Here is a 16,634-nt window from a genome sequence, read left to right on the forward strand (position 1 = left end):
ACGGCACATTTGTTTTTATAAATACAAACAAACGATAATATTAACAACCCCCCCCCCCCTCTCATACAGACAAGGAGCCAAGTGCTCTGAAGGAGTCGGGATCTCTTCCTAGATAACCCAATTATGCAGAGATGCTGCCTGGAAGTCTCGGATCCTGGGCCTCCGTTTGATACTTTAACATTGTTAATGATAATTCTTTAGTCTGTAATAGTAGGTCATTGCTATGGTTACTCTACAATGGTGCAACACTTCGCTTTCCCCTTCAGCTATTCGCTGAGACTTGGTAACCACATTTGTTGCCTAGCAACAGTTTTGTGACAGTATCACAATCTGGGAGTTACAACAATAAAGGACATGATGGCCCTGGCCTGTCCAGGGGAGAGATCTATAGTGTGGGGTGGGTGGGTGACTTCGTGATGGGAGTGGCCCCTAAAAGAGCTGCTACTGACAACTTACCCTGAGTCCTTGCAGCAACAAACAGAGACAAGGGAAGGCACTGCTAACAAAGACACCCCACACAGCTATCCCCCTACAGACATTGTTTACACAAGGACAATCCACCACCACACATATATGCCTTTCACAGACACCACCACTCCCCACACAGATACCCCGCTTCAGAGACACCCTTTGCACACACATCTCCCTCACCATAACACATTTACCCCCCAACGCAGATGCACTTTTCAAAAACAGGTTTCAGAGTAACAGCCGTGTTAGTCTGTATTCGCAAAAAGAAAAGGAGTACTTGTGGCACCTTAGAGACTAACCAATTTATCTGAGCATGAGCTTTCGTGAGCTACAGCTCACTTCATCGGATGCATACTGTGGAAACTGCAGAAGACATTATATACACAGAGACCATGAAACAATACCTCCTCCCACCCCACTCTCCTGCTGGTAATAGCTTATCTAAAGTGATCATCAAGTTGGGCCATTTCCAGCACAAATCCAGGTTTTCTCACCCTCCGCCGCCCCCCCCCCCCCCAAACTCACTCTCCTGCTGGTAATAGCCCATCCAAAGTGACCACTCTCTTCACAATGTGTATGATAATCAAGGTGGGCCATTTCCTGCACAAATCCAGGTTGTCTCACCCCCTCACCCCCCTCCAAAAACCACACACACAAACTCACTCTCCTGCTGGTAATAGCTCATCCAAAGTGACCACTCTCCCTACAATCTGCATGATAATCAAGGTGGGCCATTTCCAGCACAGATCCAGGTTTTCTCACCCCCCCCCCACCCCCATACACACACAAACTTACTCTCCTGCTGGTAATAGCTTATCCAAAGTGACCACTCTCCCTACAATGTGCATGATAATCAAGGTGGGCCATTTCCAGCACAAATCCAGGTTTTCTCACCCCCCCCCCACCCCCATACACACACAAACTCACTCTCCTACTGGTAATAGCTCATCCAAAGTGACCACTCTCCCTACAACGTGCATGGTAATCAAGGTGGGCCATTTCCAGCACAAATCCAGGCTTTCTCACCCCCCCTCCCCGGGACACACACACACACACAAACTCACTCTCCTGCTGGCAATAGCTCATCCAAACTGACCACTCTCCAAGTTTAAATCCAAGTTTAACCAGAATGTCGGGGGGGGGGGGGTAGGAAAAAACAAGGGGAAATAGGCTACCTTGCATAATGACTTAGCCACTCCCAGTCTCTATTTAAGCCTAAATTAATAGTATCCAATTTGCAAATGAATTCAAATCCAGACTCCAGTGAAAAACTGCTGAATTTGAAGTTTTTTTGTTGTAAGATAGCGACCTTCATGTCTGTGATTGCGTGACCAGAGAGATTGAAGTGTTCTCCGACTGGTTTATGAATGTTATAATTCTTGACATCTGATTTGTGTCCATTTATTCTTTTACATAGAGACTGTCCAGTTTGACCAATGTAAATGGCAGAGGGGCATTGCTGGCACATGATGGCATATATCACATTGGTGGATGTGCAGGTGAACGAGCCTCTGATAGTGTGGCTGATGTTATTAGGCCCTGTGATGGTGTCCCCTGAATAGATATGTGGGCACAGTTGGCAACGGGCTTTGTTGCAAGGATAGGTTCCTGGGTTAGTGGTTCTGTGGTGTGGTATGTGGAACCCCTCCAACGCATTATTAAGGATCAACAACCTATCCTGAAGGATGACCCAACACTCTCACAAATCTTGGGAAACAGGCCAGTCCTTGCCTACAGACAGCCCCCCAACCTGAAGCAAATACTCACCAACAACCACATACCACACAACAGAACCACTAACCCAGGAACCTATCCTTGCAACAAAGCCCGTTGCCAACTGTGCCCACATATCTATTCAGGGGACACATCACAGGGCCTAATAACATCAGCCACACTATCAGAGGCTCGTTCACCTGCACATCCACCAATGTGATATATGCCATCATGTGCCAGCAATGCCCCTCTGCCATTTACATTGGTCAAACTGGACAGTCTCTACGTAAAAGAATAAATGGACACAAATCAGATGTCAAGAATTATAACATTCATAAACCAGTCGGAGAACACATCAATCTCTCTGGTCACGCAATCACAGACATGAAGGTCGCTATCTTACAACAAAAAAACTTCAAATCCAGACTCCAGCGAGAAACTGCTGAATTGGAATTCATTTGCAAATTGGATACTATTAATTTAGGCTTAAATAGAGACTGGGAGTGGCTAAGTCATTATGCAAGGTAGCCTATTTCCCCTTGTTTTTTCCTACCCCCCCCCCCCCCCCAAGACGTTCTGGTTAAACTTGGATTTAAACTTTGAGAGTGGTCAGTTTGGATGAGGTATTGCCAGCAGGAGAGTGAGTTTGTGTGTGTGTGTCCCGGGGGGGGAGGGGGTGAGAAAGCCTGGATTTGTGCTGGAAATGGCCCACCTTGATTACCATGCACGTTGTAGGGAGAGTGGTCACTTTGGATGAGCTATTACCAGCAGGAGAGTGAGTTTGTGTGTGTATGGGGGTGGGGGGTGGGGTGAGAAAACCTGGATTTGTGCTGGAAATGGCCCACCTTGATTATCATGCACATTGTAGGGAGAGTGGTCACTTTGGATAAGCTATTACCAGCAGGAGAGTGAGTTTGTGTGTGTGGTTTTTGGAGGGGGGTGAGGGGGTGAGACAACCTGGATTTGTGCAGGAAATGGCCCACCTTGATTATCATACACATTGTGAAGAGAGTGGTCACTTTGGATGGGCTATTACCAGCAGAAGAGTGAGTTTGTGTGTGGGGGGGCGGAGGGTGAGAAAACCTGGATTTGTGCTGGAAATGGCCCAACTTGATGATCACTTTAGATAAGCTATTACCAGCAGGAGAGTGGGGTGGGAGGAGGTATTGTTTCATGGTCTCTGTGTATATAATGTCTTCTGCAGTTTCCACAGTATGCATCCGATGAAGTGAGCTGTAGCTCACGAAAGCTCATGCTCAAATAAATTGGTTAGTCTCTAAGGTGCCACAGGTACTCCTTTTCTTTTTTCAAAAACAATTCGCTACATATGTCCACCCGCAGAAATCCTTTACTGAGACAATCCACATGACACATCGATATCTCCCCACCCCACAAATACCTTTCACAAAAAGGCAATCAGCTAATACACATACCACTTCTCCACTAACACCTTTTAGAAAAGACAATCCACATCACATACATATACCTCCCTCCAAACACAGACATCCATTACACAGACAATCCATCACATCTCACAGAAATTTCTCCACAATCACCTTTTAAATAAAAAAACCCAGCACCAAATGCAGGTATTCCCTCACAGACACCCTTTACCTGGAGACAATCCATCACATCCACAGACATCATGCTCATCACAGACAAATCTATCGCACCCTATACCAGTAGTCGTCAACAGGTGGACCGTGGGCCAAATCTGGACAACCAGGACCGTGAAATCTTTTTATTTACTTATTATTAGCATTGTTGTTATTGCAGTGTGAAAAAATGTTCCTCTGGAGTCTGGAACTTGACTATAGCTTTACCAAGAAATTTGGACCTTGACAAAAATAACTGACTACCGCTGAACCTACACAGACAACCACCACAAAATTACACTTTACACAGACTTCCCAACTCTATACAGGAACACCTCATTATCACAAAGAGACACCTCACCACCGCATAAAGATATAGCTCCTCCTTCACAAAAAGACAACCTGCAATCCTCCACGTATCTGTCTAAAAGGCACCCTTATAGGGAGACAATCCACTGTCACCACACACCCCTTACACAAAGAGTCAACCCCTACAGAGACCAGTTTACATAAAGACATGTTGCTACTACATACAAATATAGACACTCCTTACACAAGAACAGTATCTCTCCACAAGCCACCACGTACAGACACCTCGCCACCACGTATTCCTTAACCACTCTTGCGTAGGCAGTCTTCCCCATACAGCCATTTGTACCACCTAAGATTCCTTGTCCTTGCACGCATTTAGTGCCATATTGAGCCTCTCTAGGCAGACAGCCTCCACCTCTTCACCCTTGATTCCTATGCACACAGCTCCACTACCACACCCCAAAAGGCATACACACAGTACTCTGCCACTCCAGACTTCTCTCTCTCTACACACACCAATATTCATTTCTGTTGGCCTAGATTTAGATTAAATTGGATGCAGAGAATATAACACTGTTTTATTCTTTATCATTGGCCATCTTCAGAAACACAGAATGACAAAAACAATGTCCAAAAAACTTTATTTTAATATCCTTCCCCTCCCTTCCTCCATTTCTCCTTTTCCCATGCACCCGTCTCATTTCCTCAGAGATCACACACCAACGTTATTGAGACACTGATCAATTTAAGCTTTCCTACAGCAACTCTCTTACCCCACCCCTCTCCAAAAACAATTCAGGCTTTGAATCTAGAGGGCCTGATGACTCAATGGTCTAAGGCAATTTTAGCTCCCTCTCTTTATTTTTCCTTTCCTAGCAACAATCTTACTGACAGATGAACAATTTCCCTGGTGATAAAATCACTACCATGGCTGTTTAGTTTCTAGGATTATGATGACTCTTGGCTTGAGTAATACAGAAAAGACAAAAACAAAAACTCAGCCTTGTTACCTTGTCTGCTCTCTACACTGCCCTTCATGGCCCTTTAAAGGTCAACATTTGCCCTCAAATATGTACCTTCAGCTCCCATTGAAGGGAGAGCAAAATGTGTCATATAAAATTAAACACTATAAAGGTAGTACCTTTATTATTTATGCAAAAAATCTAGAAAATTTCAAGGCATACTGGACATATGCAACATGAGCTAGAAGTTATATTAAATGCCCTAGTAGGCATAATAGATTTGGTGGTATTGTTCTCCAAACAGAATAGTAACACTGAAGAGTATGATCTGTACAAGGAAGACAGAAAGGGAAGAATAGAAGAGTTAGCGTTATATGTCATAAATATTTGCAAAACCAACAGTAGAGCTGGTTGGGAATTTTCCATTAGAATGAGTTTCTGACAGAAAATATGGGTTTCACAAAATCAACATTTTCCAAAGGATCATTTTGATTTTGCTGAAAATATTTATTTTCCCCATATTTAATTTTGGGTTGGTTTGACCCAAATCAGAATATTTCATTTTTTGAATGGACCTCCAATGTTTTGTTTCAAATCAGTTCAACGAAACATTAAACTGTATATCCTTTGTGGCATATTGCCCTATGAGAGTTGGAGTTCGGCCCCTCCATTCTCTCCTCTGGGTCCGGCTTCCTAGAGAACTGATAGCTCTCCTAATGCAATGTGGACTTTCCTCTGATCATGCTGTGCTGGGTAACATGGGAGTCACATGATTTGGTGCATTGTGGGAAATGTAGTTGGGGCAGGGAGCCTGGCCCATAAAGGAGAATGGAGTCAAAAGGCTCCTGTGCCATAACTCCTATTAGGCAATGCACCATTGTGGGAAAATGCAGTTTAATATCTGACTCAAAACAAATAATTTCAGATCCATTCAGAAACATTTCAATTTTGGAAAAGTAAAAATATTTAACTGTGATCAAAAATGTAAAAACAAAACATTTAGACATTTCCAAATTAAAATTGTTCAGAATTTCCATTCTGTGAAAAAAATTGAAATTTCATTTTATCATCTTTATTTGAGACAAAATCATGTTGAAATGTCAGAATTTCTCACAGGATGGAATTTCCAAATTCACTCAGCTCTAACCAATACAAATTAAAAGAGTATCAGTAAAGTACTTTGGGTAAAGTTACAAGTAATATAAAATAAAGGTGAAATTGGACATCTTCTGGAGCTTCAGGAATAAAGAATGAACTTGACAAGTTAAGGGACCAACTATACAGGAGTCCAAACTCACAGGATCCTGCACTCAGTTAAAAAAAAACAAAACGTACTGAGACATCTGTTGGGTAACAAAATAGAACTAAACATTGATCACCAAAGAAATATCTATGTTACTCCATGATCAAGAACACAGAGAATACTATACCGAACTACTTTATAACACATTTTTTGCAATTATATAGCATCTTCTATGTGCAGATTTTAAAGTACTTTACAAAGATGATTATTATCCTTATGTTCGGATGGTTAACTGAGGCAGAGATACAACAACTGACTTATCCAAGGTCCTAGGAACACAGGAATTGCCATGCTGGATCAGACCCATGGGCCATCTAGTCCAGTATTCTGTCACCAGATGCCTCCAAGGAAGATGCAAGAACCCCTAGCAAGCAGATGTGGGATAATGTGCCCCCCTGAACATCTCATCCTAATTCCTCATAGTTAGAGATTGGTTTAAACCCAGAGACATGAGGTTTTTATCCCTTCTGCAAGTCAGTGCAGAATCATAAATAAAATCTAGGGCTTCCTAGATCACAATCATATTCTTAGCTACTAGATCGATCTACATTAGCTACATGAGAAGCCATTGTGAATCTACTTCTTACCAATAGAAAGAACTGTTTGGGAATGTGACATAATAGGAAATATTCATACCAAGTGATTAAAAGCTATTTGAATAAACTATACTAAGCAATGGGTTGATAGAATACAGTGGTATAAAGGCTTCAAGGAATAAATTGCTTGGGGACCTGTAAAATCTAAGGAGCAGGCTGTAATGGGAAGACACATGAAAATCCATGAGTGTAGAACACAGCTAAACATCCTATAATATGCCAACAAAAGCAGCCAATGTGACTTTCTGAGGGACTGCTCTAAGAACTGAGGGTAAAAAAGAATCTATCTTGGAAAAGGGGTATCAGGCAAGTATCCTAATAAAAATATGGACTGTCAGCTAAGGATTCGAGTGAAAAGATAAGGGTAGTAAAGACGAGAATGATTTAATGTTAGCCAAAGGGATAAAGGGGAACAGGAAGAGCTATATTTATATATTTAACAAGTACCGTATATCAGAAGGAAAAGGAATACTAAGGAGAAAGTAGATCTGTTATTAAATGAGATTAAATAAACAATTATTCTAATATGGTTAAGATGGTGAACTGATTTCAAAATCAGTATATCAGGAACAATAAAGAAAAGAGGTATTGACAATTAGAAGTAATAAAGACCTTGTCAATACAGCTGTTGGTAAAAAAAAAACAGAAAGGGAATACTTGGAAAAACTGAATATACAAATCATCAGGTCTGGATGACATGGATCTCAGCATCTTAAGGGAATCAGCTAATGAACTTGCTGAACTGCTGGCAATTATTTCTGAAAACTCATGCAGAAGCAGGTAGGTACCAGAGGAGTGGAAAAAAAGAAAAGAAAATGTGGTGCTAATTTTCTTTAAAAAACAAATAAAGATAAATTACCATCTGATAAATTTAACTTCAAATCTTAACAAAATAATAGAACATTATTAAAATAAAAAATCTGCTAGCACCTTTTGGTAATAGGGACATTAGGATTAAACAAGTATAGATTTATAGCAATAAAGATCCCAAAATCAATCACTTTTCTTGACTGAATCATAAAAATTAGTAGACGATGGGACTATCCGTTATGGTGCCTTTCTCTATAGGTCTGGCTGTGTGCCATTTCTACCTAGCCTGCAACCTGGTGAAGACACTCACAATGGATTATAGCTTTCAGCACTCTAGTGGTCTGGTGGTTACCATTATCTCTATTTTTAGATTGTTGTATAGCTATCACTAGCTAACTAGAGATTGATAGTGATAGCAATACAGACATAGATATAGGCATTATATCTAGACTGCAGTAGATGTAGATTTATACACTGCACTTGATTCTAGACTGTATTACTTTGGAGTTATACAGGCTTAAATCTGGAGTAGCATAACGGCGAATCAGGCCCACTTTATCAAGACTGAAGTAAAGCATTTGGTTCATTGTCTTATGAAAATGTACTTGTTAAACTAATTCAAACTGTCTTGGAAATGAGCAATGTCACTTAGCTTGAAAACTGGATAAAGCACTATGAACAATGAGTAATGATAAATATCTAAGCAGTGGGTTGGGGGAGGTGTCTAGAGAAGTGTCAAAAGATTGGTAATAGGTTCGTTTCTTTTAAACATGATTATTAATGATCTGGAAGAATGAACAAACTGGATATTAATTAATTAAATCAATTATGCAGATGATACATTAAATTGGAGGTAAAGGAAACACTAGTAAGGACAGAGAAATAAGAAGGAGGAAGCTAAGTAGCATACAAATAAAGACAGGAAATAAAAAAATGCTACCATGTTTACAAAAATGTACGTACAAAAATGAGTGAGCAATTGATCAATCAGTCATCTCAGGGTTTGTTTGTACATACACTTATGACTGTAGTTTAATTTCCCTTTTCTTCCCTCGCCGCCCTCCCCAAGGAAAAAAATCCAAAAACAACAGAGCTCTTTGGCTAGAAGAGTTTACAAACTCCTTCAACTGAAATTACCGAGCTTGCAGAATGTACAAGCTCTGCTGGCTTCACTAACAGATTCCCCATAATTTGCTCTTGCAGTGATTACCAGCTGTGCAGGACAAAGGTGTCCTCCTTCAGCGTTTGCCAACTGTGCAGGACAAAAATCTCCTTCTGTGGCACTTACAAATTATGCAGAACAGTGGTTCCATCCTGTGGAGTTTACAAGATATGCAGGACAAAGGCTTTCCATGCTGCACCAGAGCAGAGGGTTTTCAATATAAATCTCTTTGCACTGAAATAATTCTGCAGAGAAAACTTTCTAGGTTGAGAACTTTCTCCACAGATATTAACTACACTGCTACTCCAAGGTCTGATTGTGAGCTGCTGCTGACCCTCAAATCCCATTGACTTCAAAGTGAATTAAGGGTACTCCACACCTTATGATTTGGTCCTTAGCGGAGCAGCTAATATCACATTCCATATGAACTTGATCTTACTCAATGAGAGAATTTCGCCATTAACTTTAATGGGAATGAGATCTATCCCAGTGTCAGCATTCTGCATTGAAATCTTACTGTGATGAAAACTATTGAAGCAGATATTAGTTAGGTTTCTCCCTTAGCACTCCAGGGAGTTTAGTGGCTCCAATATTTATTAAGTTACTACCACACTTTACATGCAGGGGTCAGGAAATGAAATTCTCCCCTCCCCACTGCACAATTGGCCAGATGTATTTTTTTTCCCTCCCACCTTCCACTGAATCACCAGAGATTGGCCACAGCTGGAGATGGGACACCAGATTTGAGGTGGGAAAGGAATTTTTCTGCAGGTCAGATTGGCAGGGACCTTAGGACTTTTCTCCTTCCTCTGTAACATTGGGTATGGATCACCTGCTACGATCATCTGGGTATAAACTCACATAATAATTGTAGAAGACTTGGGCATTAGTGGCACCTCATCCCTCCTGTTCTCTTCCTGTGTGTTGCTCACAACGGTTTAGTCTCCTGAGGACTGAAATGCTTTGCTCTAACTAAAGTCACCAGACTCAGTATTTGGGTATTTAAATTTAATGAACTGTGATATACAGGAGGTCAAATTAGATGATCAAAAGACCCAGGATGGCCTTAAGCTCTGTTAAACTCAGGGCTTAGTTCTCAGTGAAGATAGACAGTTGGAATGTTTCCAGTTGTAAAGAGCAGCCATTTTGATGCCATGTACAAGAAGAAAAAACGCTCTAAATTTACTAAAATGGGAAATATTTCTTTATTCACCTTTCCATAACTCCAGGAAATGAATGGATTTTAATAATTCTTTCCTAAAAAAACCCAAAAAAACAAACTATTTCTGGCCTAAGAGCAAGCATGGAAAATGTAATCCAGAAAGAAGATTTTTTTCAGAAATTTATAAGCAGATGGAAATGGGTATATAATGAAAGTCCAGATGTGCTGTTCACATTTGCATGTGAGTGAATTTCCCTGTCTCTGATGGAATTCATCCACTTATGTAGATGTGATTAAACTGTCTCTCTATCATAAAGTTATTTTTTTAAATCAATTAAATATTTTACCTTGGAAAATACCAGGTTGTATCAAAACAAGGGTACATTTTGTTTATTTAAATTCCTCAGGTAAGGACCTCATCAACATCCATCTAAAATTGGAAAGTGTTTCTTGGAAATTATTCAGTCTTTTGCGAATATTTTGTTCTGCCAGTTTAGCCCCAGTTCCAAAACCTCTGAAAGAGCAAACACTCCTGCAGCATCACCAGCAAGATTGAAGAAGAAAGAGAGAAAAAAAGTCTCTCAATACAAATCCGTAAATATTTTTTACAGGGAGAATGAGAAACTTCGAAAAAGTGGGCAACGGGTCCATTGGCTCAAGAGGTTTGAAAACCACTGACCATGTGTATCCATGCACACTGGATACAATTCTAGACACCTCAATACCACAAAGAAGTCAACAGTTTGAAAGATTTAAGAAAAAAGCAACAAAAATGTCTAAACATAAAAGCATTGACTTCTGGGGGAATATATAAAGAACTAAGTCATGAGTATAATAATCACTTAAAAGGAAGGAAGGAAATAGTTTATAGAGGATCCAAGATGGCATAACAGGATAACACGAAATACATTAAAATTTAGGCTGAATATCAGGGCAAATATATGAGTCCCTTTAGACGGTGGACTAATCTTCCAAAGGAAGTTATAGAATCATGCGCAGCAATAGTAGGGAAGGGTAAGATGTCCTAAAACATGTTATCTCTAGTTTCTAGGATATTACCTCCGTAGAGCCAGACATAATATTTTGTATGTTTGTTAGGACAGACCCTCCCCTGCAACACCTCACCCTCCAATATTGCCCAAAATAAGCTTGCATCAGCCAATGCAGGTTTGTGAAGCAGGATGGAAACAGGAGGATAGTACTACTGCAGTTATCATTTTATACTATTAGTTATTAAAGCACCTGATGGCAGTCAGCTATATCCCAGAAGAGTGGGAATCCACCTGTTTGCCTCTCTTAATCCTACCTGGCTTACACAGTAAGGACCATATACTGCTCTCAGTATAAGAAGGAACTGTCATTAACATTAATAGGGTAGTCTGGGGCTATATTTGGCCCTGGTGATATAAATAGAACAGAAAAACTACATTAATAAATTGAACAAAAGAGAAAGAGTAAAGGTTAAAAACCTGGGCTAAAAATGGCACTTTAAGATATTCAGCGATTAGAAGAAAGAGAGTAGTTACAATGAAATAAATGAATAGAGTACTAGTCTAGATTTTTAGCTTTCGGTTGGTTCGTTCTAGTCAAAACCTTTCTTTCTTTGAATCGAATAGTTTAAAAAACTCTTTCATATAAGCACATACGCGCTGACATACAACAACAGATCTAGTTTATTACACAAATACAATAAAACTCACTGACAGTGAATGCAGATATAAAACACAAGATCAGCCTCCCCATTTCCAGTTCCTTCGTGCTGTTCCAGCCTTTTTGGTAATTGGTCAGCTGGGGGACTCCTTGAACGGTGCAGAGTTTGCATAGATGGCTCTGAGACAGGCCCCTCAGTGCACATCCTTGCATGTAGGGGACATGCTGGTAGATATGGACAGTGGCAGCTGAGCGGGCTATTACCAGCTGGCACAAGTTATAATAGCTCGGGGTCTGCTCTAATTTGCACCAGTGTCCAGACTGGGCTTTGGCAACCACAGGGACAGAAAGCACAAATGTGGCATAGAGACACCTTTGGCTAAAGTATAGTTGAGTGTAGCGCAGCCAAAGCAAAGGACTTAGGGCAGAGAAACTCCTTATAGCGAAGAGTGAAACTCCTGAATTCTGTCAGAGTAGAAATCTGTACAAGGTTCTCCAAGCTGCCATCCACCTGCAGAAGCCTAACACAGTGGGCTACCGGCAGGCAAAAAAGCCATGCAATGGGATTTCTGCATCTGCCATATGTTGACTGAGACAGGCTTCCAATGAGTTCAGTATAAGGAGGCGTAAGGAACCTTTGGATCTAGCTAAAAGAGAGGCCACTGGATGTGTACCTACACCGTAGCACTGTAACTTCCTGTGGGTGGATTATGTCCCCCTCCAGCCCCCATAATTTCCCACATAAAGCCTGTTCACCAAGCCATTGTTCAGAGGGTGTGTGAATTCTATTGTGCAAACAGCACTGTGGGTTACAGTGAACATCTACACAACATCAAAGCCTTACTGTGGAAAAAAAAGGACTCCAATGTAAGAGGGTTCCATGATACACAATTATGAACTTTTAAAACTCATGACAGTGTGCACGGACAATCAGAAATCTGTGGCTATTGACTTTTTAAAAGCTATCATTTAGATAGACAAGGTGCGTGAGGTAATATCTTTCATTGGACCAACTTCTGCTGGTGAAAGAGACAAGCTTTTGAGCTCCACAGAGCTCTTAAAAGTTAAGTAAAATAGTGTGTAGACAATATGTGAAATGATTTTATTTACATGATACCTCATGGTAGCATTTTATAATATATACTGAAGTGTTAATAAATGTTTTTAAAAAGGATGTTATTTATCCCATCATGAAATTAGTATTTGGTCACCCAGGAAAAATCCTTATCAAATTGCATAAAATGGCACACATGCGGGACTCAGTGTTAAAAAAGTGCCAATCCCTTAATTGGTAAGAGAAAGGAAACACTTGAATATTTTTTAAAAATTGAAGACAATTTGAGTTATTCAGATTCTAATTTTAAAAAAAGAATGGGTGTCCTTTAAATACATTGTGTTAGTTCAAGCTATTTTGTTGAAACTTTGTGAGCAACAAATATTTAAACTCCAGAGTAAGTTCCACACGGTATAACTCCCTGAAAATACCAATTCTTATGAGAAACGTTCTTGATTAGAGTCATAATAATACTTAGCTCTTATCTAGTGCTTTTCATCAGCAGATATCAAAGCGAGGGAGGCCAACATCATTATCCTAATTTCAGAGATGGGGAAACAGAGGCACAGAGAGGGGCCATGACTTGCCAAAGAAGACAGTGACAAAACTAGATCCCGGAGTCACAGGCCAGTGCTCTATGCCCAAGCTTTTAGTGACTCCCTGTCAAGTAGCTGAGGTTGGAATTCAGGTTGTGGTGGAAATGGCGTCTGCTATGGAGCTGAGGAGACTGCATACATTTGGGTATTATGATGTTTGAGTGGTAAGGCACACGTGAATGTTGGCTTAACTGGTGATTTATTTTTCGCACAGTGTCTTGCACATTCGGGCTGTGATCTCTTGATGCGACCAGAGTACAAATCCTAAATAAAAAATTGTAAGTTCCGTTTTTTGGGATGGTTTAAACACATCTCAGCTCGTCTTTTAATATTATAATTCCTAATGTAACAAAAAATAAGTCTAAAATGTCTCAGAAAACTGAAAAAAACCACAAATGTCTATTTGTGTTACACAATGACTTAGGTCTGATATAACATTTAGCCACTCATGATGAGATGTCCAATAATTCATTCATAGCTATTCCATTTCAGATATCTTAGTCTCCGCATTTGTGAAGATAAATGCAATACACACAGAATTTATTCAAAAGACCTATATGTACTATCTATATAGTTCTGCATCTCTGTGTTAGTACAGAAGACAGAGAGAAGATAATGTTGTTTTTCCACCAATGAATTTATACTGATGTAGTGCATGTTGACCCTCTGGTTATTAGAGTGACCTTCGGTGGTCTGTGCTAATGAACAATACTGAAAAAGGCAGGTGATTGAGACCAGTCTTCAAGATTTTATGGACAGTGATCATTGCTGTGGGTCAAGTACACCAGTACTGCAATCATACAGTTAATAACCACTACAACAGCTTTACATGTGGATGTCTCAGAAGAATGCTGTTTCTGTAACTCACAGCCTTTAGAGATGTTATTTATAATTTATACCCAATGTGAAGTGCAAAAATTTTTTTCCCCCTGTAAGTCAAGTAATCAATACAGGTCTGTTCCTATTATAGTCCAATGAGGTGAACTGTGATGCAAGAATCAACTAACTTGGGGAAACACCATACTCATAATCATAGCTTCACAAATGAATCAGTGCCCAACATCAATTTCCAAAGTCTATACCGTAACAATAAATCAGAAAAAAAGTCTGTAAAAATCCTATCCCAGCTGTTGAATGTCACAAACTAAATTAAACACATTTGTTTTAGAACTACTCAGAAATTTAATTTTACCATCATGTGCTTCACATCCTAATTCAGAAACCCGGTGTGGTGGAGGGGTTGCCTTCCTCTGCAGCATGGGGGATGGGGTCACTTGCAGGTTTAAACTAGCGTAAATGGTGGATTCTCTGTAACTTGAAGTCTTTAAATCGTGATTTGAGGACTTCAGTAACTCAGCCAAAGATTACGGGTCTATTGCAGGAGTCTGTGGGTGAAGTTCTGTGGCCTGCGCTGTGAATGAGACCAGACTAAATGATCACAATGTCCCTTCTGGCCTTAAAGTCTATCAGTTTATGAGTCTATATCAAGTATGTGATGGTCTGAAGTTCCCATAACATGGAAACGAGCAATTTAAGAATAAGCACCAATTCACTAAAGCTTTGCAGATGTGAATTACTAAATTTAACTAAAACAGAAAATATCACACTTCCTAATAGTTAACCTCAAAGATGTCATTAGACGGAATATTCAAAATTAATGATCATAATGATGCAATGTAATCCCCAATTAACCCCTCACCACCTCAACATGGAAAATAGCTGACATGCCTAGAAGTGTGCAAATCATTCTGCTTTTCACCATGTGTGTTCATCTTTTACATCCCCTGAATCAGTAGCGACCTTGCACAAAAATGTGCTACAGAAGCAAGCAAAGGGTCAAAGATATTTCACTTTCTCAGGATATGTCTACTCTACAAAATTAGGTCGAATTTATAGAAGTCGATTTTTAGGAAACGATTTTTTACAGTTGGTTGTGTGTGTCCTCACTAAGAGCATTAAGTTGGTGGAGTGCGTCCACAGTACCAAGGCTAGCGTTGACTTTCGGAGCGTTGCACTGTGGGTAGCTATCCCACAGTTCCCGCAGTCTCTGCCGCCCACTGGAATTCTGGGTTAAGCTCCCAATACCTGATGGGGCAAAAACATTGTCGTGGGTGGTTTTGGGTACATGTCATCAGTCGTCCCTCCCTCCGTGAAAGCAATGGCAGACAATCGTTTTGTGCCTTTTTTCCGTGCAGGCGTCATACTGCTTTCAGCAGACGGTGCAGTAGGTCTGCAAACCATCATCATCAAATGACTGCTTCCGCTGCCACTCTGCTCTCCTGCTGGTCTCGCAGGGCCGCTTCCGCTGCAACTCTGCTCAGCTGCTCTTGTCTCACCATACCACGGCAAGCGTGCAGCCCGCTCAGCTGTTGTGTCCTGGCAGCAGACGGTGCAGTAGGTCTGCAAACCATCGTCATCGAATGACTGCTTCCGCTGCCACTCTGCTCTCCTACTGGTCTCGCAGGGCCGCTTCCGCTGCAACTCTGCTCAGCTGCTCTTGTCTCACCATACCACGGCAAGCGTGCAGCCCGCTCAGCTGTTGTGTCCTGGCAGCAGACGGTGCAGTAGGTCTGCAAACCATCGTCATCGAACGACCGCTTCCGCTGCCACTCTGCTCTCCTGCAGACACCATACCATGGCAAGCATGGAGCCCGCTCAGATCACCACGGCAGTTATGAGCGTTGTAAAGACCTCGCACATTTCATGCAGTATATGCAGAACCAGAACATGCAAAAGCAGGCGAGGAGGCGATGGCAGCGCGGTGATGAGAGTGATGAGGACATGGACACAGACTTCTCTCAAAGCACTGGCCCCGGCAATTTGGACATTCTGGTGGCAATGGGGCAGGCTCATGCTGCGGAATGCTGATTCTGGGGCCGGGAAACAAGCACAGACTGGTGGGACCACATAGTGTTGTAGGTCTGGGATGATTCCCAGTGGCTGTGAAACTTTCGCATGCGTAAGGGCACTTTCATAGAACTTTGTGACTTGCTTTCCCCTGCCCTGAAGCACAAGATGAGAGCAGCCCTCACAGTTCACGAGTGAGTGGCGATAGCCCTCTGGAAGCTTGCAACGCCAGACAGCTACCGGTCAGTCGAGAATCAACTTGGAGTGGGCAAATCTACTGTGGGGGCTGCTGTGATCCAAGTAGCCAACACGATCACTGTGCTGCTGCTATCAAGCCCTGGTCTACACTAGGACTTTAGATCGAATTTAGCAGCGTTAAATCGATTTAAACCTGCACCCGT

At 41.2% G+C, this 16,634-nt stretch overlaps 1 protein-coding gene and 1 long non-coding RNA gene across 6 annotated transcripts in view; one reads left to right on the top strand and one right to left on the bottom strand.

The window, feature by feature from the left end:
* LOC125637050 (uncharacterized) overlaps positions 1 to 16,562 on the top strand; it is a 38,415-nt gene extending 21,853 nt beyond the window's left edge. The window contains exons 3-4 of the long non-coding RNA XR_012668472.1: positions 13,601 to 13,664; positions 15,582 to 16,562. This is a non-coding gene — a long non-coding RNA (uncharacterized LOC125637050). The remainder of the gene's footprint in view (positions 1 to 13,600; positions 13,665 to 15,581) is intronic.
* ARB2A (ARB2 cotranscriptional regulator A) overlaps positions 1 to 16,634 on the bottom strand; it is a 363,334-nt gene that overhangs the window by 15,001 nt on the left and 331,699 nt on the right. The window lies entirely within an intron of this gene.

This window comes from Caretta caretta, chromosome 5 (genome assembly GCF_965140235.1).
Source record: "Caretta caretta isolate rCarCar2 chromosome 5, rCarCar1.hap1, whole genome shotgun sequence".
Taxonomy (NCBI): domain Eukaryota; kingdom Metazoa; phylum Chordata; order Testudines; family Cheloniidae; genus Caretta; species Caretta caretta.